Source organism: Cryptomeria japonica, chromosome 2 (genome assembly GCF_030272615.1).
Source record: "Cryptomeria japonica chromosome 2, Sugi_1.0, whole genome shotgun sequence".
Lineage (NCBI taxonomy): Eukaryota > Viridiplantae > Streptophyta > Pinopsida > Cupressales > Cupressaceae > Cryptomeria > Cryptomeria japonica.
Genome location: NC_081406.1, coordinates 228,828,578 through 228,852,721, shown reverse-complemented (window position 1 = coordinate 228,852,721; position 24,144 = coordinate 228,828,578).

Below are 24,144 nucleotides of genomic sequence, written 5' to 3'. Positions count from 1 at the left end.
GGTATCTTCCTCTTCGGTTCCTAACTGCTGCATGAATCCTTTGTTGGGGCCCTTGTTGGGGTTGATTGGCCCTAACCTGTCCTTGCATCCTGGGGAACTCTCTAGCAAAATTGTTTCCCCCACACATGAAGCATCCACCTAGAGGACCCCTACTACCTTGATTCCTAGGGGGACCTTTCCTTGTTTCATTGGCCCTGGGTGGATAAGTTATCCTGTTTTGTCGGTCATTCCTGTTATAGTTGCCTCTGTTATTATTGCCCCTGTTATTATTATTATTTCCATTCCTCTGATATTGATTAGGAGGTGGCCTTCTTTCAGAAGAATTATTCCTTTGACCTTTGTTGAAATTAGTGTCCCCATTGAATTCCTGCTTCCTTTTAAATGAGTGGTTCCCATTATAGTTCCACCCTACTAGTGTTTGAATCTTCCTCTCTTGCCTTAGGGACTTTTCAAGTACTTCATTCATGTTTTTGGGTCCATGCATGTCAAACTCTACCCCTATGTTGGTATTTAGCCCCAAAATGAACTTCCTTGCTTGGCCTTCTTCATCTTTCTGGTACATAGGTACATATTTAAGCAACTTGGCGAACTTATCCCAATATTGTTGGACTGATAGGGGTCCTTGATGTAGATTATGGAATTCTATCACCTTCTCATCAAAGAACAATTGAGGGAGCCACCTTTCTCGAAAGTGGTGAACAAATTGATCCCATGTGACCGTTTCCCTACTATACCCATTTTGTTCCTTGGTGTTGGTCCACCAACTAGCTGCCTCCCCTGTGAGTTGATAGGAACCCCATAAGGCCTTGGTTGTTTCGCTAAAATCTCTTAGTTCAAAATACTTTTCCATTTCATTTAACCAATTCTCAGCTCCTTCACCAATTTGCCTCCCATCGAACTTAGGAGGGGTGATTTTCTTTAGATCCTTGGAGAGTTCCAATATGTTATTTTCTTTTCTATTACTCATCATATTCCCTTGATTGCTACCAAGGTTTCCATTTTCAGTACCACTTTGATTTTCAAAGTCATTCTGCCTTGCCCTAAGGTCCTGCATTGATTGTTCCAAGAAGTTGATTTTATCTCTTTGCTCGGTTAGAAGGTTGATTATAGCCTTGACCCCATCTTCATTATTTTCTGGGTTATGTCAATCCTCTTCATGGTCTTCCTCATGGTTTTCTTTATGGTTTTCCTCATGTTTTTCCTCATGGTTTTCTTCCCTTTGACTCCTAGTGGTGGTACGTCTCCCATTACCTCTTCCCCTTCCTCTTCCTCTTCCTCTTCCTCTTCCTCTAGCCATTCTAGGTTTTTACCTGAAAGTTAAATTATGTAGTTAGTTCTTGATTTAGGATTTTAAAATTTAATTTCTACCATTGCAAAACATTCCCTTAGTTGTGTAAATTGAAGTGAGCACAAGGCCTAGAGTTGAACCTTTGCTCTGATACCACATGTAATAACCCACCATAAGTAATTCAACAAAATTGACCATTCTTTTTTTTTTTTTAATTTAATCATTGTGTTTGATTCAATCGCATACTCTCGGCATCCATCCATTTGGATTAGGCATTCATCCATCTTGGATGAGCATCTAACCATACAGGTTAGGCATTTGTCCATACAGGACATAAGATTTCATCTATCCAATATGGGGTAGGCATCTATCCAATTGGGATAGGAGGTGCTCTGGCTAGAGACTTAGACTCATCGGGACCATTCAGGTCCTGAGCCACTCACTAAGTACTACACTCTTCTAACAGAAGTGCACCGAGGTCGCCGTCCTTAGGAGTAATTAAATAACATAATACAAGCTTGAATTCCGCCTCAGAATTTGGCTTAAAGCCTCGGGAAGTCAAGCGAATCCATACGGGATTCCTTCCGAGTATGCATTGAATTACTTTTTCCAATTTAATTATCTTATCTTTCAAAATAGGATTCTTACTCAATCTTTCTTTTACCAAGCCTAGACCCCACCCACGAACGCTTGAGTACGAGGGACAACTCCGTCCCAAGACTGCCTACATACCCGCTTCGACACAAGATCAAGGCGTAAAGTATGTAGTTCTATTTTCTACTCTATGGTTTGATGTAAACTGATTAGTGGGTACACAACCCTTTCTAGGGTCAATGTCCCAGACAGTTTCTCTGCGGTTGGTACCCACGATGGTAGCGCTTAAGCAAAGGCTCAAGATGGCCTATTGCTTGTGGCCTAAAACAACTAGATCCTAATTCTTATCATGAGTGTCACCCTTGACCAATTGTCAATCGACAACAATTCTTCGAGATTAAATCAATTTTACAAAAGCATTTCACTCATCATCCCTATAGGGGTTTACTATAGTTTAACTCAGCGAATGAAAGATCGTTTTAGAATTATCTTATTAAATTATCGATCCAATGGGGATTACCTGCCCCTTGGATTTTAACTTCCAAGTGTCCCTTATTACTCCTCGATGATTTATAGGGACGATGCCACAGACATTGTTGATGTAGCTTTATTAGGCATTAAGTGCAGTAGTTCAACACGACGACATTACCCGTAAGTGTGATCCAGAGGCACCGTATATACCGAACGCTACTATGTTTTGGTTTCCATCTTCCTTTATTTAGTTTTCTAACTACGAGCTATGAAAACATCATACTTGAAAACAACTACTAATTGAATGCGCAAAATTTAATTAATTGAAGTAACTACTTGAAATATAACTTGCATAACAATGACCATCATGAAACTTGCATATTAATAATTACATGTGTACTTGCATGAAAACGTCAATAAATGTAATTGATCTATAAGTACTTTGCATGTTATAAGAATAGTGCAACTTGCATGAAAACGTCAATAAATGTAATTAATCTATAAGTAATTTGCATGTTATAAAAATAGTGTAACTTGCGTGCATGATTAAGCAATCCAAAAATAGCGATTAAATTTAGGCATTTGATTCAAATCATATTAATGTGAATTATTTGCTTAATGCCAACTAAGTGCCTCAATGGATCTTAATAGATTGAATGATTCTGATTATACATTTACAAGTATAAATTTATTATAGAAAAGTTAATCGTGAATTTATTCCTCAATAATCCCTAATATTTATAAATTTTTCTAAGTTAATTTAATAAGTTAAAGTTTATACTAAGGAAAAAGAAAATTAATGATTTCAAATTTGCAATTTATACATTTATTTCGAAATTGTATTTTATACATTTATATAAAAAAGACAACTAAATAAATATAACAACAAAAAAAACATGGGCGAATTGTTTATGTTTAATAATAAATAGGGGGGTGGGGACCACGGGTCCCATCACCCCTGCGGTCCTGCATGCACAGGCCCGCAGGGTTGAGGGGACACAGTGGGCCCCTCCACTCCCCTACGGCTACTACCGTGATAGTGACCGCAGGGGTAGTGGGGGGTACCACTGCCCCCTCCGATGGTTACAATAACCGTCGCCCCTGTACGCCTCCGTGAATCATTCAAATAATTTTCGAAGTCTGTGTCTTTGCTTGCAACATTAAAAAATTTTAACTTTTGAAATAAATTTTATATATATATATATATATATATATATATATATATATATATATATATATATATATATATATATATATATATATATATATATATATGGTTTTTCATTCCCAATTACTTATTGATATATATAAACAAAAGAGAATTTATTTATGAAAATAAGAACATAGATAATCAAACAATTGTTTTAGGATGATTTTACAGTAAATAGGAGGTTAATATTTCCAGTATTCACAAAGGGATAGAGAGTTTATTTCCAGTACTCACAGGAAGATTGTTTATCTCCAATATTCATAGAGAGGTCTTATTCAACTCACAGGGAGATTTATTTAACTAATAATCACAGAGAGATTTATTTAACTAAAATTCACAGAGAGATCTTATTCAACTCACAGGGAGATTAAAGAATGAGATTCAGATTTCCATTTGAAGAACCAGAGAAATGAATTAGAGGGAAGAGGTAAAGATTAAGATTCAAATAACACAGGGGAGAATTTTATTATTAGAAAAAGAGATTTTAAAATTTTTTTTAAAGGAATATGATTTCTCTTTTTTTTTTTGCTAAAATCTTTTAAAAAAAACAAAAAACAAGATCATGTGAATATTTTCTTAAGGGGAAATAAACTAAATAAATAACTATATTTTGTATGCACTATATGAAAGCATTATCATTATTATTTATCCCCAAATAAAAGATTTAAAATCTAATAAAAGAATTTCTTTATATAAAGGAAGATCTATAACTATTTTTTTGATAATACGAATTCCTCATAAGTGAATGTGAAATAACAAGGAGAGAACCTGGTTTATCGAGCTTGATGTTGAATCCATTGGTTATCTTCCTTGCAACTTGAGAGAAATCCTTCAAACAACAACTTAAAATTCCTGCAACGAAAAAAAGAGACTACCAAAGAAGATCTACTTCTAAAACTTGGGAAATTTTCTTCAAAACATAATCAACTCCCTTCTTTGAAACTTGCATACAATTTTATAAGAAAAATCTCTCCATTCCACTATCTAGAAAATTTAATTAAAAAGGAGATTCCTTCCCAATTTTGGACTTCGTGCAAATTGATTAAACTTATTGGGGGAGTTACATGCAAGGTGGTGGAGAATCCTCTAGAAGCTTCTCATTCTTCCTACAACATGTGCCATAATTGGAAGTGAAAAATAAATAAATAAAAATAATGTATATTTTCCATGTGTGTGTGTGTGTATTATTATTATTTTTTTTATAACATTTATTCAATCATTTTAAATAGCTTAACCAAAAACATAATTAGAATTGCATCAAACCAAAAGTGATAAAGGAGGGTTGTGACACTCATCAGGGCTTGGAATGTCTAGAGAATCTTTGAGGCATCCTAATTTTTTTTTGAGAGAGATTTAATGCTATCAATGACATCATTTTGCGATTTGGTTCTTGTCATAGGTCGTTTGTGACACCTAGGGCCTAAGATAAGGCCTAGTTTTATGAGTACTCTTGTAACTTCTGGAGGGGTATTATGTGTGTTGAATCACTTTGTAGACCTTACCTAAGGTTTTTAGAAACCTTTCCTTATGCCTGGTAGACATTTTATGGTTTAAGTCTTCTACTCAAGTGTGTTGTCACATGTTGACAAATTATCATAAGTTCAAGGTTTGGGCAATTCTTCTTCTATGAGATGGCATATGTTAAACTTAAATGTTTCAAAAAAAAAGATTCCATGCATTCTTATGTCTTTTTAGGTCATATCCCCGAGGGTTTCTTGGTGAGGCATTACAAACATGGTATAAATCAGTCACTAACATCACAAAGATAATAAATTCACATTTACATCTTTCCAATCAATATCTAATTGATATTTTCCTTTTCCTTAACATAAATAAAGTACAACATTCACAACATAAATATTTACAAAACATATTTTTGGTATCATATCTTAAAAAAAATATCAAGATGTTTAACTTAAAGTTAGTTAAAAATAGTATAATCAACTTGATAAAAAAAATGGTGTGAGACAAGGATATTCTTGAACCTTCCATGTGGCAAATTTCTTCACTATAATATGAGGCATGTAACATTGGAAGGAAGATTCAAATATTTGTATGGCTATAACTTTATTTGACCGAACCATTTTAGATAGAAGAATCTTATTTTCTTTTCCATTTTTCTTCTATCTTTGGTAGAGACTTCCATTAAGTATTATAAGTGAGTCTAGGTAGTATAGCCCCCCTTATTTAGAGGCTTATGAGTTTCCTATTATGAAATATATAAGAACCAAGAACCTTGCTTCCACCTACAGTGTTAAAAGTAAGGAGAAAATTTTGAAAAAGGCTATTGAATACTCTAACTCTTACACCAACAATCCTTGTCTAATTATAGGGATAATATGGGGACAAAAGGATCCTAATGAGTCCAACATTAAGGATTCCCTTTCCACTAGAATTAGACCTAAGTCTTACTCGAACATTGAGAGAGATAGGGATAAAGATGATAGTCCTCAGGGGGGTAAGAGGAAGAGAATTCAAACCAATAATAATAGATTCAAAATCCCTAGGGTTAGGACTAATTACTTAAGAGAGAATAAGAAAATAAGATTTCGCTGAAAGATAGATCCATTGTGTTAAGGTTCTTCTTGATAAAGGAAAAGAGAAAGCTAATTATTTGTAGGAGATCCCTAAGGAAGTCGAGGGACTAAGGGTTAGAAAAAAGGGAAAGGCTAAAATCCTTTTGGATCCCTAAGTGGGATAACCCTTTGTAACAATTAAAAATCCTTGCCCTACTTTTCCCAAGGATTTTCTTCTCATGATGTGACCAAGCCCATTTTTATTTTACGAGAATTTAGAAATTCTAGGGATAATGCAACAAGTTGTGAATGCCAAACACTTCCTTAATTATTTATTCTTTTTGGAAATAAACATAATATGTAGCTTGTGTTAATGGAGAAAAATATGGAAGGGAAAACTTAGCTATAGAGGAAGGAGGATGTTGATATATATTTTAAAATTTAGAGGCTTTACCTAAAATAGATAGGATGGACAATGACCTTAATAAGATAAGAAAAAAATGTGCTACCATGGTTGCATAAATGGAGTAGCTGAAGAAGGAACATAACAATAGGTTGGTGGTGCTAGAAAATGAGTTGGTTGGTGTTGAGAAGAATATAAATAAGGCTATCCAAGCTAGTTAAAATACTATGTAGACTAGCACCATGGGGATTAAAATCCTTATTCCAAAACTTAAAGATAGTGTTATAGGCTCAAAAGCTCCAAATAGGGAAAGAAAATTTGTGAAAGATGGACCTAGTACTAGAACTTGAAGCACTAGGAATAAAATGCATAAGGTGGAGAAGAAGAAAAAGTTTCAAGACTTTAAGTACCTAGATAGAAATGTTTATCAAGTTGAGCTAGAGGTTGCTAATATCTCTAACAATTTGTAGGGTTTGGTGGAATTTTTTTTGTAGTATGGTTTATCTTGTAGTGTGGTTACTATTTTTCTTATGCTTGATTAGTCTTTACCATTTTTAGAGTGATTAAGGGTCCCTTCACAACCTTTTTTACCCTATCTAATCAAAATAAAATTATAAATCTTATGTGAAATAGGATTTTTCTCTATAGCCTTTGTTATTTATTTATATAGATATTTTTACATATTTATCCCTCATCTCTATATAGTTATTTTGTTGGTACCAAATATTGTCAATTCCTAATTTTGATGCCTTTATAATAATTTAAAATAGTTAGGAAAATAATAACAAGAATTATCACATACTTTTGTATGAAGGTTATTATTGATAACCATATTTTAGGCACCGATTATTATATAAGTGACATCTATAAGAAAATGTAAGTAATAAATTGTTAGGATAGGTGAGAAAAATTTTCAATCCTAAGTCATTATTATGTGTCTCCATGATCCTTGGAATGAGTACTTGGACGTGTAGGGTCATGTGTGATAAAAATATTTAATATTTTTTTTCCTATTACAAATTGTTATTGCATTCATAGAGATGGATCTAGTCATCAATGGTGATTACAAAGCATAATATTGCCAAAATATTCCTTTTACGAATTCACTTTAAGAGTGGAGTATAGTTGGATTTGCATGTCCATGCAAGTTGACATGTATCATTTGCACGTCTTCCAAAGTTGGGCATTGAAGTTTGCATGTTGCACATGCTAGCCATTAGAGTCATCGAAGAGCAATCAACCACTCAATATTGACCAAATTTGATCAACTTGAGGATAGGCACCCTTCTGAAGGTCATGTGATCATTTAATAATTTTTAGTAAGTTTACATGTTACACATGAGGAGGTGGATTTATGGTTTTTGTACATGGTTTTTTCCCCCATGTTTTGAGATACCATAATGGTATTCTCATATCCAACACATCTATTTATTGGTGACTTTGGTTATTAGTTCCATAGGTTGATGAAGTAACAAAGTATCGTTGGAATTCAGAGAGAATTTGTATTCTTGTAAAACTCTTTTGAATTTTGATACATGCTTTGGATCTTTTCGGATGTGGAGTTTTTTTTTTCTCGAGAGGGTTGCTCCATGTAAATTCTATGTCACTTGTGTTGTTGTTGGTTCCGTACGATTATTGTTGAATGTTGCTAAATCACATATTCATATTTGGGCAATCTTGAAATCTATTTTCAGATTTGCATGCATATTATTAAGGCTAATATTACAATAGTTTCATCTTTATTTTCAACATTTGGTGTTAAAGTTAATGGTTCTACTAAGATAAAAATTCATTTCTCTTAAGTGTTGAAGGTTTTTTAGTTGTAGTGGGAGCTTTTTCATTGTGGGTTTTCTATATTTGTGAAGAAAATTGCATACCATGGCTTCTACTTGCCATCTAAATATTAAAAATTTCAATGGATTTGGGTACGATATGTGGAAGTTAAAGATAGAAGATCTCTAAGAAGAAAGAGATAAGTTGTTGGCAGTTTCCAAAGCCATCTAAAATTTCTAAAGAAGATTGGCTAAATCTTGACAAGAAGGCATGAGGAACTATTTGGTTGTGTCTTGTAGATTTCATACTCTTGAATATTTTAGAGGAGACTACCACATATAATTTGTAGAAGAGAATATATGATATTTAACAAACCAAAAGTATTAGTAATAATTTGTATCTGAAAAAGCGATTATATTAATTAAAAATGAAGGATGGTGATTCTATTGTAGATCATTTAAATGATTTTAATATGGTTTTAGGTCAATTTGCATCTACATATGTTAAAGTTAGAAGAGGAAGATAAATGCATCTTTTTACTTTGTTCTTTGCTCAAATCTTAGGAAAATCCAATTGTTTCTATCAGTGGTAGTGGTGCAAATCCAAAGATGGATAACCTCATTGCTACACTTCTCTAAAAAGAAATAAGAACAAATTCCATGAATTTTGTTTCCCAAGATGCATTGCATTTGAGGAAGGTCCATAGAGAAATGGCCTAAAGGGAGAAAAGAAGGATAAGTCCAAAGGACATTCTAAAACCCTCAGGATGAGAAGAGTAAAGTGTTCGAATTGTGGTAAAAGAGGGCATGTGAAAAAGGGATGTAAAAACAAGAGAAAGTGTAAATTTCTTCATGAAAAAGTCCTCAGATGATAACAATAATGATTCTTTGTTTATTTCAACTAACAATATTATTTATGTTTCTTGATTTATTGATTTGGGTTCCTCCTACTGTATGAATCCTCACAAGGAGTGTGACTAGCCTCTACTATGTACAAATAGTGTTGGTGTGGTATGTCATGTGCTCAATCTGATTGTATGTGCCCAACGAGGTAACCTAATGTCCTAAGTAGATGTTCATTTAATAACAACTAGGGACATGTTTTCACATATGATGTCAACACTATATGTGCACTAAGTAAGCCTTCTAGTTTATTTTATTAGTTGTATATAGAAAATAAACACAAAACCACAAATTGAATTAAAAACACAACAATGTTGGAAATAAATCTAACTAGGCAACAATGGCTACGAGTGATTGGTTAGTTGCAACAACAATGTCTGTAGGAAGACTACTTTAAAGCTAATGAAATCAAATATGCTAAAACAAAACCAATCATAAATAACTGACTAATAAAAGTAAAGAGTAATGAACAACAATCTAAACTATTAAAAATCTAAACTACTACAAAGTCACAGTTCCTCAAGTGGCCCTAGCTTGAGTGGCTTCAATCTCAGTCATTAGCATTTAGCATTAAATATACAATCTTCATTGCTCAAATCATCTTTTTATTGAAAATCAAAGATTACATGGACATATATCAGACTTGGTGATTGAACATAGACATCATTAACAAGACTCAATACTAACAGGATACTCTCTATCTTCATAGAACTCAACAAGATCTTATATTTATGTATGAGGCTTGAGAGTTAGATTAATTATAGTCTTGAAACAACTTACAACACATGTCCATTCTCCCATGACAATGAGGAGATGACTTAATTCTTTTCATAACCAATAATAAAGACCAAACTAAATGAGTTGATGTTGTTGTAGACACCTAAAATTGTCCTAGCCTAATTAAATAAATATTTTATTTATTTAATTATTTTATCCTAAGCCTTCTATTAATTAAATAGATTTTTATTTATTTAATTAACTCACTAGGCCTTTTCTAGCCTTTCTTTATTTAAATAAATATTTTTTATTTATTTAAATTATCCTTTCCCCAAATTAAATAAATATTTTATTTATTTACTTGGTCCCACTTCCTCTATTAATTAAATAGATCTTTATTTATTTAATTAATTCATTATCTTTTTCCCTCCATGACACTTGTCATTTATCTCTTAATTTTTCCTCTAACTACCCCCTTCATATTTTATTATTTTCCTTACCTACCCTTTAATCTCAATTGACCATTTATCCTTTCATCTCTTAATCATATCCCTCCTTTTCCTAAGTTTGTTCTCTATATAAGAGGATCCTTCCTCCTTTCACATCCCTAACATTTTTATGATTGAGCCTTCCAATAATCAAGCGACTTCACAACCATAATCCATTTTTTGTTGAGCTCTTGTGCACATATAAAATTTGAGAGCAACCATATCAAACAAGATCAATGGAGATCAAACCCTACCAAGCATGTGAATGGTAAAATTTTTCATGTTTTTGATTTTTTGCATGTTTTAGGTTCTTCATTAGTGTATGGTGGATTTTGATTGTAGAACTAGGGTTTTATATGGTTGGATATTTTATGGTTTTGCAATAGTTTAGTCTTCCAAATTTCACCGTATACAGGTGTCACAATCCAAATCAAACTCTTTACAACATCATGAACTATTACAACTGAAAACATGTAAAAACATGGCATAATGATTGATGAGTTATGATTTATTATCTCCACAAGTTTCTCCATTATTCTTTATCTTCAATAACTTCCAAATCCATGAGATAAGAAAGAGGTGAAGGAGTCCAAATTGAATTAGAAATTATTCCTTAATTGTTGCTTGAAATTTTGTTAGTTTATCTTAGCCAACTTCTGGTGAACATTGCTCCTTAAATATTGTGAATTAGTTCAAATGCTTTAATGGGTATTTATATCTCCTTTTAATATTTCTAAATAATTTTTAAGATCTTAATTTTGTTAAGAGATGAGGGAGATATGCCCATTTCACTGAAACTAGTTTTTTGACATTTTCAACACGTCCAGTCAAAAACTACTTGGTGACAACTATCAACTTCTTTTCTTTTTCTTTTTTATATTTCCAGCTGCATTAATGACTCAAATAACCCACAAACAACACTTTAATCATCTCAAAATACTTTAAATACATTCAATAGTAACCATTCATTATAATATTTTACTATTATTTAGTATTAACTAGCTAGACATAGAAATGCTAATCAAACATCATTAGTCATAGTTAATGCTTCATGAAAACAAGGTAATGTTTGGAAAGGACTTGGAATGGAACTATAAACATGACGTAAAGTGCCATAAATCATAGAATAATATGGTCAATTTATAGGCTCATCAGAGTGGTTTTCTACATATTTAGCCTATAATAGAGAAGCTTTCCTTGGTGATAACAATACTGAACAATTGTTGGTAAGGAAAAGGTAGAATTGTGCTTTAGTGATGGAAGGGTTGAAATATATGTTTTACATAATCTAGGACATGCTATAAATTTACTTTTTCTATCCAAGCTGAATGATTTTGGAATGTATGTGTCATTTGATAAGTTTGGTTGTAGGTTGGTAAGAGGGATTGTGGTGGTTGCTAAAGGATCTCAAATTGGGACTTTGTTTAGCCTTGATGCCTCCACTTTTTGAAATAATTCCAATGTGAATGACATTAAAAATGAATGCATTTTGTGAAACCATAGATAGGGTCACATAAGTGAAAAGGATCTTAGGACCATTCTAAATAAAAATTTGGTTGATGGTCTTTCTGGTTATTTTGTTGGTAAAAAAGAATAGATCACCATTTCCTAATGGGACTAATAAATCTAAGAGATTATTATATATTATTCATTTGGATGTGTTTGGAATAGTGGATGTTGATTATTTTGGAAAATATTGATATTATGTTACTGTCATTGATGATGTCTCAAGATACACTTGGATTTATTTTATACATGTCAAATTTGATGTTTTCAAAAAGTTTAAAGAATTTAAAGCCTCAGTTGAGAAAAAAACAAATTAGAAGATAAGGGTTTTAATATCTGGTAATGGTGGTTAATATTTTCCTAGGGAATTTGATGAGTTCTATAAGAATGCATGCAATGTTTGACAAAAGTCTACTCCTTATACTCCCCAACAAAATGGGCTAGCAGAAAGAATGAAATAAACCTTGATAAAAAAATCTTCGAGTATGTTAAGTGATGCTAATTATGATAGATTCTTTTGGGAAGACAATATACTTATTTCTTTTATTTGATTAATGTATCTCCTTGTCCAACTCTTGTTGATAAAACTCCTTATGAAGTGTCGATAGATAGAAAGACTTGTATATCACATTCAAGGGTCTTTGGTTGTGAGACTTATGTTCACGTGCTTTAAGAAAACCAATCTAAACTAGATCAAAAAGATAAAAAATGCATCTTGTAGGTTACAATGGGAATGCAAAATTTTATAAGCTTTAGAATCCTCTAACCTGAAAACTAATTAATTCTAGAGATGTATTTTCAAGGAGTTTAGAGCTTATTCAAGTGAAAAACAACCAAAGGAGAAAGAAAAGACTAAATTACACTTTGAGACAAAAATTTAAAAAAGTAGCAAGATGCATGTGTGGAAGAACAATAAGATGGATCAGGGGATGGAGAAGAAAAGAGTTCACAGAGTTTAGATGATGTGCAAGATGAGTATACAAAACAACATTGGAAGCTCATTAATCCTACCTTTGTATGAGCATTGGATTAAAGATTAGTATTTCAAATGTTGTTGATTTTAAACAAGTATTTGGTGAGCATATACATGATTAAGTTATTATATTTTAATTCTTGTGTATCAAGATGCATCACTAAATCATTCATGGAGTAATGTACAAATGCAAGGAATGTAGAATTAAGTTGATAGAGGATATACACTTAAGTGTAGCTCGTCTCACACCCCTTCCATGTCATGCCACGCTTCTAAGTTTCAAATTTTTTTTTTTAGAAGGACGTGAAAAACAAGACAAAAGAACTAATGCGTCAAGTTCTTGCCAATAGTTAAAGAGGAAAGCAGAGAGAGAGAGAGAGAGAGAGAGAGAGAGAGAGAGAGAGAGAGAGCAAATAAAATATTATTATAAAATTGAACATAGATATAATTAAATTAATTTAAGTAAATTTAATTATAAAAATTTATATATATATATATATATAGAGAGAGAGAGAGAGAGAGAGAGAGAGGGGGGGGGGGAAAGAGAACAAATAAAATATTATTATAAAATTGAACATAGATATAATTAAATTAATTTAAGAAAATTTAATTATAAAAATTAAAATTGTACTACCAATAAATTTTTTAATAAAAATAAACTATATTAAAATTGGCAAAGCTCTTAAATAAAAGTTTAAATATTAATATTTTGTTCTTTAAATAAGTATCAAATTTAAATTTAAATAAATTTTATGTAAATATATTTAAGACATCCATTGCAATACAATAGAATTTTTTTTTTTTAAATTATATATATAAAATAATTTAATGTAAAATTTATATAATAGAACTATTATAAAATCTATATTATTATTATTTTTTGATCAGTAAATATTGTGATTCTATTTCATTTCCAAAAACATATACATTGTCCATATCATATGTAAAACATCCATACCTTCAAGAAAACCAAAACCACCATGTGTTTTTCCATATAACAACTTCTATACTTGTATTATTACTAAAGCTAAAATAGAAAAAAATATTAACAGTCTGAACTATCATTATGCCTGAGAAAAAACTAAACAAACCAAGCAAAATCTAAGAAACTGGCTTCTTATGGCTCAACCAGAAATCCTCTTTCATGAAATCAATTTTCTTCCTGTTCACTTATCCGGTCCCAACATCCTCTCTATCTGCTCCTTGCTCCGCAAGTAATCCTTAATTTAGTCCCAGCCCATCTGTGCTTCCTCCTGCCTCACCTCTAGGGCCATGTCCGCACCCTAGATCAAGAAAGGCCTCAAGGGTGGTATGAATTCCACTGGGTGTATCCATTCCCCATTGATGGACACAAAACCTTCCCCTGTTCGTGCCATAATCATAAAGGTCTCCATCTTGAACTTCCACTCATCTCTGACACATTTCCTCATAACCCACATTATGTCCTCCTTTGTTCCCAATTCAAGCCCCTAAGCAAAGAAAATCGAGACCAAATCTACATTGGTTTTGTACCTAGACTTAGACTCCATGTATTCTCTTGCCAACAAGACATCCACCATCTGGAATAATTTTGTGTCTTCAATCTTGAAGACATTTCTCATTTTGTGTTTCGAAATCTTCCCCATAAATGCCAACTGTTGTTTTCTTATAACAAGGCAAAAAAATTCTTCCATTATCACCAAGACCACCAATTATAGCCACTTCCTCCTTCCAAACCAAAAAGATTTTGCAATTTCGCCTTCAACCTTTGCGTGCCCTACAATCAGCTTGACTTCTTTGCGTAGAGACTTTGCAGAAAAACTCGCATTCATCATTAAAATCTCTCAAAGTTTTAAAAGATCTCCATACAATCTTGTGAGATCTTTCCCATTGAGTACAAAGGTAGAGACTTTGCAGAGAAACTCACATTTATCATTAAAATCTCTCAAAGTTTTAAAAGATCTCCATACAATCTCATGAGATCTTTCCCATCGAGTACAAAGGTATGCATGCTACCACCTTACCTTGGCATTAATATCGCACATGCACCTTTGCTCCATGTATTATGTATCTACCACACAATAAATGGGAGGAGAAAATGATGGTGTACTTCATGTTCATTCACTAATATCCCAACTTGATGTGATGTGCCAACGAACCTGCCAATTTTGAAGAGAATGACAACTATATATCACTTCACCCTACCTGCCAACTCATTTGATGATGTCATCTTCTATTAGGTCATCTAAATCTTGTGCCTCCCAAGTGCCATCCCACCATCTCATGTTCTTGTCATTAAGTTTGCATTCCTAGTTTGATAAATAATTCGCTTATGCATTCCCTTCTCTTCGAACATGTGTAATTTTAAAGTCATGAAAATTATTATGCTTTTGTACTATTAAGAAAATAAATTTATTTATTTTACAACGCTAGGCTTTGCCTTTGGCAATGGCGTCCGTCACTATTCTTGAGTCTCCTTCCATATGTAACCTTGTTATTGACAATCTATTTGCCAAAGAAATAACAAGGAGTGTCGCTTGTGCCTTTGGTTCATTATTAGTGCCATCAATCAATCTTTGTGCTCCCCTTGCAAAAACTACAAATTTGTCATTTCTTTCAATGCATCCAACACCCAACACACCTGGGTTACCTTTTGATGCACCATCAAATTTTATTTTGATCCATCCCACCCCCAGTTTTTCCCAAATTACATTGCGCTTGTCACACTAAGAAGGATTAATCCTACCAAGCCCATTAACGTGCTGAAATTTTAGTAAAGGCCACTTTGATTGCATTAATTTATTTGCCATATTAAAAGGATGTATGATCGAACATAGCTACACTCATTGTTTTTTATATTTCAAGCTTAATCCTTGTACACATACGCTCCCAAGACTCTTCTTTCTCTTAAAAAATGCGTTTGTTTCTCTCTTTCTAGATCTCATAGATAAGTATAGATGGGGAAATTTATTAGATGCTTGAGTATACTGATTTTATTCTCTCCAAATTCCAACATTGAAAGAGTTGGATAAGTCTAATTGTGAGGGAGAGTGCTGAATTTTAATTTTTGCACAAGAAATTTCTAGCAATGTTATGAGAAGCTACAATTAAGAAGAAGGCGATCTATAGTTTCATCTTCCTCTTTGCAAAAATAGCATCTGAAAGGGCCATGAAAACCCAGCCTATTTAACCTTTCACCCTTTAGAATTCATCCTTTTGAGGCAAACCAAGAAAAAGTACCCGCTTTGGGTAGGCAATTTGTATTCCAACAAAGTTTGAACGACCATTTCTCGGCCTCAAGCTCTCTCTCAAAAATCTTGTATCCCACCTTAGCCAAATACATCCTTGCTTTAGCTCCACACCATATAATTTTATCTTTGCCTCTAGAAAGTAGTAAAAGCTAAGACTGTAGAATCTATTTAAAATATGCCTCTTGAGGTTGATTCAAATTTAGCTCTTGAATGTCCTTCCATTTCCAAACATCCGCTTCATCCTCCCTCACTTTTTGCACATAGTTACTTACTTTCTTGCCCCATCTCATTTTTACAATTTGTCTGATTTCTTCCACTCCATTCTCCCCTCACAAAGGTGAATGCCCTTCCCACAAATCTCCCTGAAACTCTTTTTTTTCACCATTTCCCAACTGCCAAGTGATATGATTCATGATGAGATTTCTAGAAGATAACATAAAATTCTAGATTGTTGAGCACTTTGGTGGATCTTGAATAGTCAATATTTGTTCATTCTCTTGAGAATCCAAATATTTGTACCTTAGTATTTTGGCCCATCTTTGGTCAGGATTTGCATACATGCTCCAAACCAACTTGGCACTCATGACCTCATTCATTATATTCCAATTCCTCAAGCTTGCCCCCCCTGCAGTTTTTGGTTTGCAAACCTTATCCCATGCCAACAAGGGTATCTTATCTTGTTCATTTTTTCCATTCCAATTTTTTTCTCATTCTTTGATTTAAAATATGAATAACCTTCTCCAAAATTTTCAAGCACATGATAGAAAAAATTGGTATTGTCGATACTATTGTTTTAAGCATAAGTAATCTTCATGTCATCGTTAGCCACTTACTCTTCCGGCCTTCTAGTTTCCCCACACAACTATCAACCAATTTTTTTCATAGATTATATTGACAAGATCCAACTAAAAGGAGAGTGCCAAGAAACCTACCTAGTAGGTTGCCAAATTTGATCTCCAATATTATCGATATTTCCCTTTGCTTATCAAGAGTTGCGTTGAAGAAAAAAAATTCTAACTTAAGCCAGTTTATGTGCTACCCCCAACATTTGATAGTAACTATTTAAATCCTTCTTAATGCATCTAGCCTCCCTTAAGGATGCTTCACCAAAAAGGATGGTGTCATCCACAAACTGTTGATGTGTTGTAGCTTCCATCCCAACAACGATCATTACTCCCTTCCATTTGCCTTCCCTTCTCAATTTTTGTATGAGCCTCCCCAAGGCTTTAGCTAAAATTATAAAAAGAAAAGGGGACAAAGGGTCCCTATGTCTTAAGCCTCTTGTTGCTTGAAAGAAATCTTGCAATCTTCCATTTATCAACATTGAAAAACAATTAAAAGTGGAACCTGAAAGTTCGTGGATTTGTCAAAAGAAAGTGGAACCTGAAAGGTCAGGTTGATGTGGTAGAAATGAATAGAGGTTGCCTATCTTTCTCTTTTTCCTGTGATGAGGATAGAAGAAACATCCTTTGTAGTGAATATTGGACAATAGGTAAATACATTATGTACATCCAGAAGTGGTACACTAATGTAGCTAAAGGAAAGAATTTTTTGGCCCAAGTCTCGGTGTGGGTCAAACTACCTGGGCTCCCAATGGAATTTTGGGAGGAAGATGTTTTGCAGGTATTGCCAATACCTTTGGGGAGCTCATCGCTATTGACTAGGTCACAACATCCAGAAGAAGACTGATTTATGCTAGGATCTGTGTTGGAGTCAGACCTGATATGAACATGCCAAAGGAAATAGAGATAGAATCAAAACTGGGGAAGTGGAAGCAAAATATTGTTTATGAAACAATCCCCTTCACCTGTTTCCATTGTAAAAAGGTTGGACACTGGGCTTAAAAATGTCCAAATATGGAGGATAAACCCTTCCCCCAAACTAAGGTCTGGAAAAAAGTAGACAAGTCACTAAAAGCCTTGGAATCCAACGATCTTAATTAAGAGAATCAGTCTCAGATAGGAAGGGTGGAGGAAGAAATTACCAGCGAAGTGGGTAATGAACTAAAGATTTAGATGCTGTAGCAGAATGTTGAGGACTCAGAGTATAAAGAAAAAGACAACACTCAACAAGAAGAACTGAAAGAGGACAAGAAAGAGTTAGTCCTAGATAAAATGGAAAAAAAACCCTCAGACAAAGAGGAAGGAGATAACTTTAACCTTGTTTCAAAATCTCAAGATCAAGAGAAAGAAATAGACTGGTTCCAGGAGGCCCAACCTGATACCATTCTAGGCCAAGGGCTATCGAAAATTTCTCTAACCACCCCAACAAAGGAAAAGCTGGCGTTTTTGGAAGATCAAGATCCAAAATGGGGAGATGAAGAAGACATAAAAAAGGCACTGGGGAAGAATGAAACTAAGCAGGAGGATGAAGAAGCAGCAGAGGATAAAAGAAGGAACAAGCAAAACAAAAAGAACAACAACAACCCAGTCAATAGTACGATGACTAGAAACACCAGAAGTAGGCTTGGTGATGTGGGAGCACAACATACTTCTCGAGGAAGACACTCAAATGCTAAGAAAAGATCTTTGGAAACAAACAGGAACTTAGCAGATGGTACCCAAAGAACCATCTTTGAGGCAGGTATTTCTAAAAATCCATGAAAATCATCTCCTGGAACATTAGGGGACTTAATAGTCCCCACAAGCATAATTTAGTTAAAAACATGATTAGAGATAAAAAACCTGATATTTTTTTGATTCAAGAAACTAAGATGGTTAAAGATAAAGTTGAAAGTTTGAATATGTTAAAAAACGGTGGAGTCAGTGGAGGTAGTTCAGAAGGTGCATCGAGATGTATTGTTACCTTCTGGAACAAAAACAATGTAGAAGGAGAGGTGCTGAATTAGGACAACAATCTGGCTTGTATAAGATTTAAGCACTTTAAGAATTGTACAACCTGGGTTCTAACTAACATTTACGCTCCCAACAAAAAAACTGGTAGAAGTGAGATGTGGAGATATCTAACTGGGCTGAGAAGTAGGTTTGCTGAGGATAGTTGGATAATTATGGGAGATTTCAATACTCCCTTGAAGGAAAATGAGAAAAAGGGAGGGAGTCAAGCTAATCTGGACAATAGACTGGACTTGATGGACTTCATAAACAATAATGCAATTCATGATCTAGAGTTGCAAGGAGTCAAATACACCTGGACCAACAGAAGAAGTGGTGAGAATTTGATCCAGGTTAGACTTGATAGAGCTCTTCTTTCCTTAGATTGGTATAATCTTCATGAATGTTCTTTATCCTCTCACATAAGGGTTGGATCAGATCATTATCCCATAACCCTCATGGCTGAATTAAAGAACAAAAGGAGACATTTCCCTTATAGATTTGAAAAAATGTGGACGAGACACCCGGATCTGGAAAGTAAGATTAAGGAATGGTGGCAGGTTAGTATTGAAGGGAATGCCATGTACAAAGTGGTCAAAAAACTGAAGAATGTTAAAGATAATCTTAAGAAGTGGAATAAGGATATCATAATATCTCATAAGACATAAGGCCATGAATAGAATGTCTGGTTAAAGGAGGGGGACAGGAACACTAAATACTTCCATATGTCCACCTTAAGACATAAGGCCATGAATAGAATTGTTCAAATTAAAGTGAATGGAAGATGTGTTCTTGATGATGACTCTATGAGCAAGGCAGCTATGGATTTTTTCTCCAACTTACTTGCTAAGGATCAGAATTTGGAAATACAGGCACAGAGGGAACTTTTGGACAACATACCTACCATTTTGGGGGAGGAACAGAATGATCACCTATCGGCTATCCCTTCCCATGAAGAAATTTTGATAGCTGTCAAATCCTTTGAAGGCAACAAAGCCACAAGTCCAGATGGCTTTCCCATGTTTTTCTTCCAAATGTACTGGCATATTATAGGAGGTGATGTCACCAGAGCAGTGAAAGAGTTTTTTGGTGCTAGAAAACTGTTAAAAGAAGTTAATGGTACTTTTATTGCTCTCATTTCCAAAAAGATGGGGGCAGACTCTATGGATCTTTTCAGACCTATAAGTTTATGCAACTCTCTCTATAAGATTATCTCTAAGGTCCTAACCTCTAGAATTTTGAAGCTGTTGCCCTCCATCATCTCGCCTTAGCAAAGTGGTTTTGTCCCGGGAAGACAAATTTTGGATTCTATCATATCTGTGCATGAAAATATCCACTCATTGGCATTCTCTAAAAAATAAGGTTTTTTTTTCTGAAACTAGATCTCTCTAAAGCCTACGATAGAGTGGATTGGGATTTTATGGTGGATGTTCTCTCTGCTTTTGGCTTTAGTCCTAGAAGTGTTAGCCTTATCAGACAACTTGTTTCTTCGACTTCTTTCTCTATTTTAATGAATGGCTCCCCTTCTCCTTTCTTTAAAGCCTCAAGAGGTCTCAAGCAGAGGGATCCTCTATCTCTAGTGATCTTCATCATCATGGTAGAATGCTTCGGGAGATATATTGGTAAGCTGGTTGAGAAAAGGGAGTTTTGCGGTTTGAATCCTTCTTCGGCTGATCAAATATGCTCTCATCAACAATTTGTTGATGATTCTATAATAATGGGAAAAGCCACTATTAAGGACTCTAGAAGACTAAAAAAGGCTTTGGACAACTATGGAGAGGCCACTAGTCAGCTAATTAATTGGTCTAAAAGCTTTGTTTATTTCATCAATACTCCGGAGAGAATGAGGATTAAAATTAGTAACATTCTGGGGGGCCAAATTGGTAGTCTGCCTACTTCTTACTTGGGGCTCCCCTTAGGCCTTGATCCTCCGGACACCTTTTGGGGAGCTTTGGTGGATAAATTCCACAAAAAGCTATCTGGATGGAAGGGAGCTCTCCTTAGTCAAGCAGGTAAGGTCCAATTGCTTAAATCCACTCTACAAAGTATCCCTCTCTATGCCATCAGTCTGTTCAGGATTCTAGCTAAGTATGCTGAGGCCATTGAAAAGATTCATAGATCCTTCTTATGGATAGGGGTGGAAGAGAAGAAGAGAATGAACTTAATTGCATGGGAGAAGGTCTGTAAGCCTAAGAATAAAGGAGGTCTTGGCCTTAGAAGAATAAGAGACATAAATGATCACCTCATAGCCAAGCAAATTTGGAGAGGATATAGAAATCAAGGAGAGTGGAAAAAAATATGGGACAACAAATACAAAAGGCAATGACCGAATCTTCAAAGTTTTCTCAAAGCGGAGAGCATCCCAATTGGTTCCAATATTTGGAAAAATGTCTCTAGGACTAGAGAATTAATTATCAAAGGTACAAAGTGGAATTTGGGAAAAGGGAATCTTATTTAGTTCTGGGAGGACCCTTGGCTTCTGGATTCCCCTTTGAATGAAAACACTGAGTGGAATAGATATCAGAACCTATGCAAGGAAAGATTTGGAACCAAGGTTGAGGATTACTGGAAAGAGGGACAGTGGAGATACTTATCTCAAGTGGATCAGTCTTTAGGTAGTTTGAACAAAGTTATGAACTCTATGATAAGGATTGAAGAAGAAGACCAAATAATTTGGAAACTCACAGCTAGTGGTACTTTTAAAGTGACTTCTCTATATCATCAACAGTTCAAGAACATGGAAAGTCCTTGCTGGGCCAAAGCTTGGGTGAAAGGCCTCATCCCCAAAATCAATATTTTCTTTTGGATAGCCCTTCAAGACAAAATTCTCACTATTGAGAATATCAAAAAAAGAGGTATCAGTATGCCTAGTTTCTGTATTCTCTGCAAGCAAAATGAGGAGACTATAAATCATATGCTCTTCCATTGTCCTTTGTCTGCTGACATTTGGGGAAGCTGTCTAGATCAATTCAATATTAGTTGGAGCTTCCCTAATTTGATTCAGGAAATTTTCAAGTCTTGGAATCACCCTTCAAAAAACAAAACCACAACCTTATTATGGAAAATTGCTTTACCCCACATGTGTTGGGGTCTTTGGAAAGAGAGAAATGATAGAATTTTTAGGGAAAAGACTACTAAGGCTAAAATTGTGTTTGAAAAAATAAGAAGAAGCATAGTGGAAAATCTGAATACCATAGGTGGTTTGGATAATCCTCACACTAAGGAGGATCAATGTATCTATAAAAAGTGGAGACTAAAAGCTCAAGAGATTGTTCAGAGCAACCCTAGAGAGGGAGTGAGATGGATCAGCCCACCCGGAGGATGGATGAAAATCAATTTTGACAGGGCCTCTAAGGGTAACCCGGGGGTTGTTGGATGTGGAGTTGTCCTAAGGGATGAATGGGGAATATGTAAAATCATCAAATGTATTCCCATATGAAATCAAACCAATCATGTAGCCGAAGCCATGGCGGCCTATCATGGGATGATCCTTGCCAAGGAAGCCAAATGTACTAAAGTTTGGTGTGAAGGAGACTCCTTAAACATTATCAACTGTTTAAATATGAAATTCCTGTCGTCTTGGTCTATTAGTAATGCTATTAAAACTACTAGGAAAATTAGCGAAGAGTTTGACACGTGTGTTTTTACACATGCTTACAGGGAGGCCAACTCTTGTGCTGACTAGGCTGCCAACCTGGCCTGCCAATCGGGAGACATTATTACTAATTATGGTGAAATGAAGATTGCAAGCGAAATGAAATCCTTGCTCAATCAAGACCAAAGCTATAGAAGGCAACGTGGTACTTTTAATCATTATTTCTAATGACCTTTCCACCTTTTTTGATGTAGGGCTCGTTTGAAGATAATGAACTTTTAAATAGGTGTCTTATCATAATTACTTGGCACGGATTATGGGCACCCTTACAGAATAACCACAGAAACCAGAGGGGAAGTGATCAAAGCGAGAGAAGGCATTGCAAGGAAGGTGCTGGAAAAATGGGAGGTAATAAGAAGAGATTCGAACCTGCTTCCTGCTCGGACTGGAGAAAGAATGATGAAGTATGGGACATCCTCCAGCAGGGAGGAATGAATGTTTTCATGGAACGACTAAGTGGGAAAGACCCCACAATTACTTCTTACTTCATCAAGAACTGGAAAAATGGAAAAATTCAGATAGGTTCACAGATGATGAATGTCGACGAAGAGGTTATTGCCGAGGCCACGGGGATGTCTACTGAGGGTATGAAATTTTACAGGGACAGAGGATTATCTGACAAAGCTGCAGACAAGTTTCTAGTTACGGATGGAGAGAGGTGAAAGATGATCAAAATTGATAATTCCTACCACTCCCCGAAGAGAATTTGCAGGCCTTGGAGATTTGTTCTTTTCGCTTCTATTGAATACATTACCTTAGATGGTAGGTTTACCAGGGCCTACGGGCATCACTTCATTCTTCTTAATCATTTTTGTCATGGTGAAAGGGTTAGCCTTCCTTATTACCTTGCCTGTTCTATGGATCATACTATAAAGGAAATCCAGAAGGATCCTAAAGGTGATCATGCCCTCCACCAGGGGCTTATGGTCCTGGTTTATAAAATGCTAAAGGGGAAGTGCATTGAAAAGCCTATCAAAGGCAAAAATGCTAGAGATGAAACTACAGAAAGTAAGGATAGTGGTTTTAATTTTGACTCGGAAACCGAGGGAGAGTCAGAGGAAACTAGTAAGAAAGGGAGGATTAGGGCCAAGAAGAGGAGGATTATTGTGGATTCTGATACGTCGGACTCTGCAACTGAATCCCTTGAGGAAAAATCTGCTAAAAAAAGGAAAGGGAAAACCACTGGAAAGAAGGCTCAGAAAAAGAACATTAAAAAGGGGAGCGATTCCGAATTCAATCATGTGAAGGTTGAATCAGAAGAGGAGGCTAAAGAAAACAAGGTGGTTGATAGTCAAGATAAAGAAGGGGAGGGTAACCCGGTGATGGATAACTTGGAGACTGTGAATACCACAAACCTGCATAAGGAGGAAAAAGGGGATAAAAGTGACAGTGGGGACAAAGACACTGTTAAGGCCTTCTGTGAGACCATCGCTACTATGGTGAAGGATGTTAACAGTTTGAAAACTGATACACAGGCTATTGCAAGAATTACAGTTGGTGACAAGCCCTTGGCGGAACATGTTAAAGAACTGGTGGCCGTTCTGCATAATGCACAAGCTATTGAATGTATGGTTGGAAAAATTATGA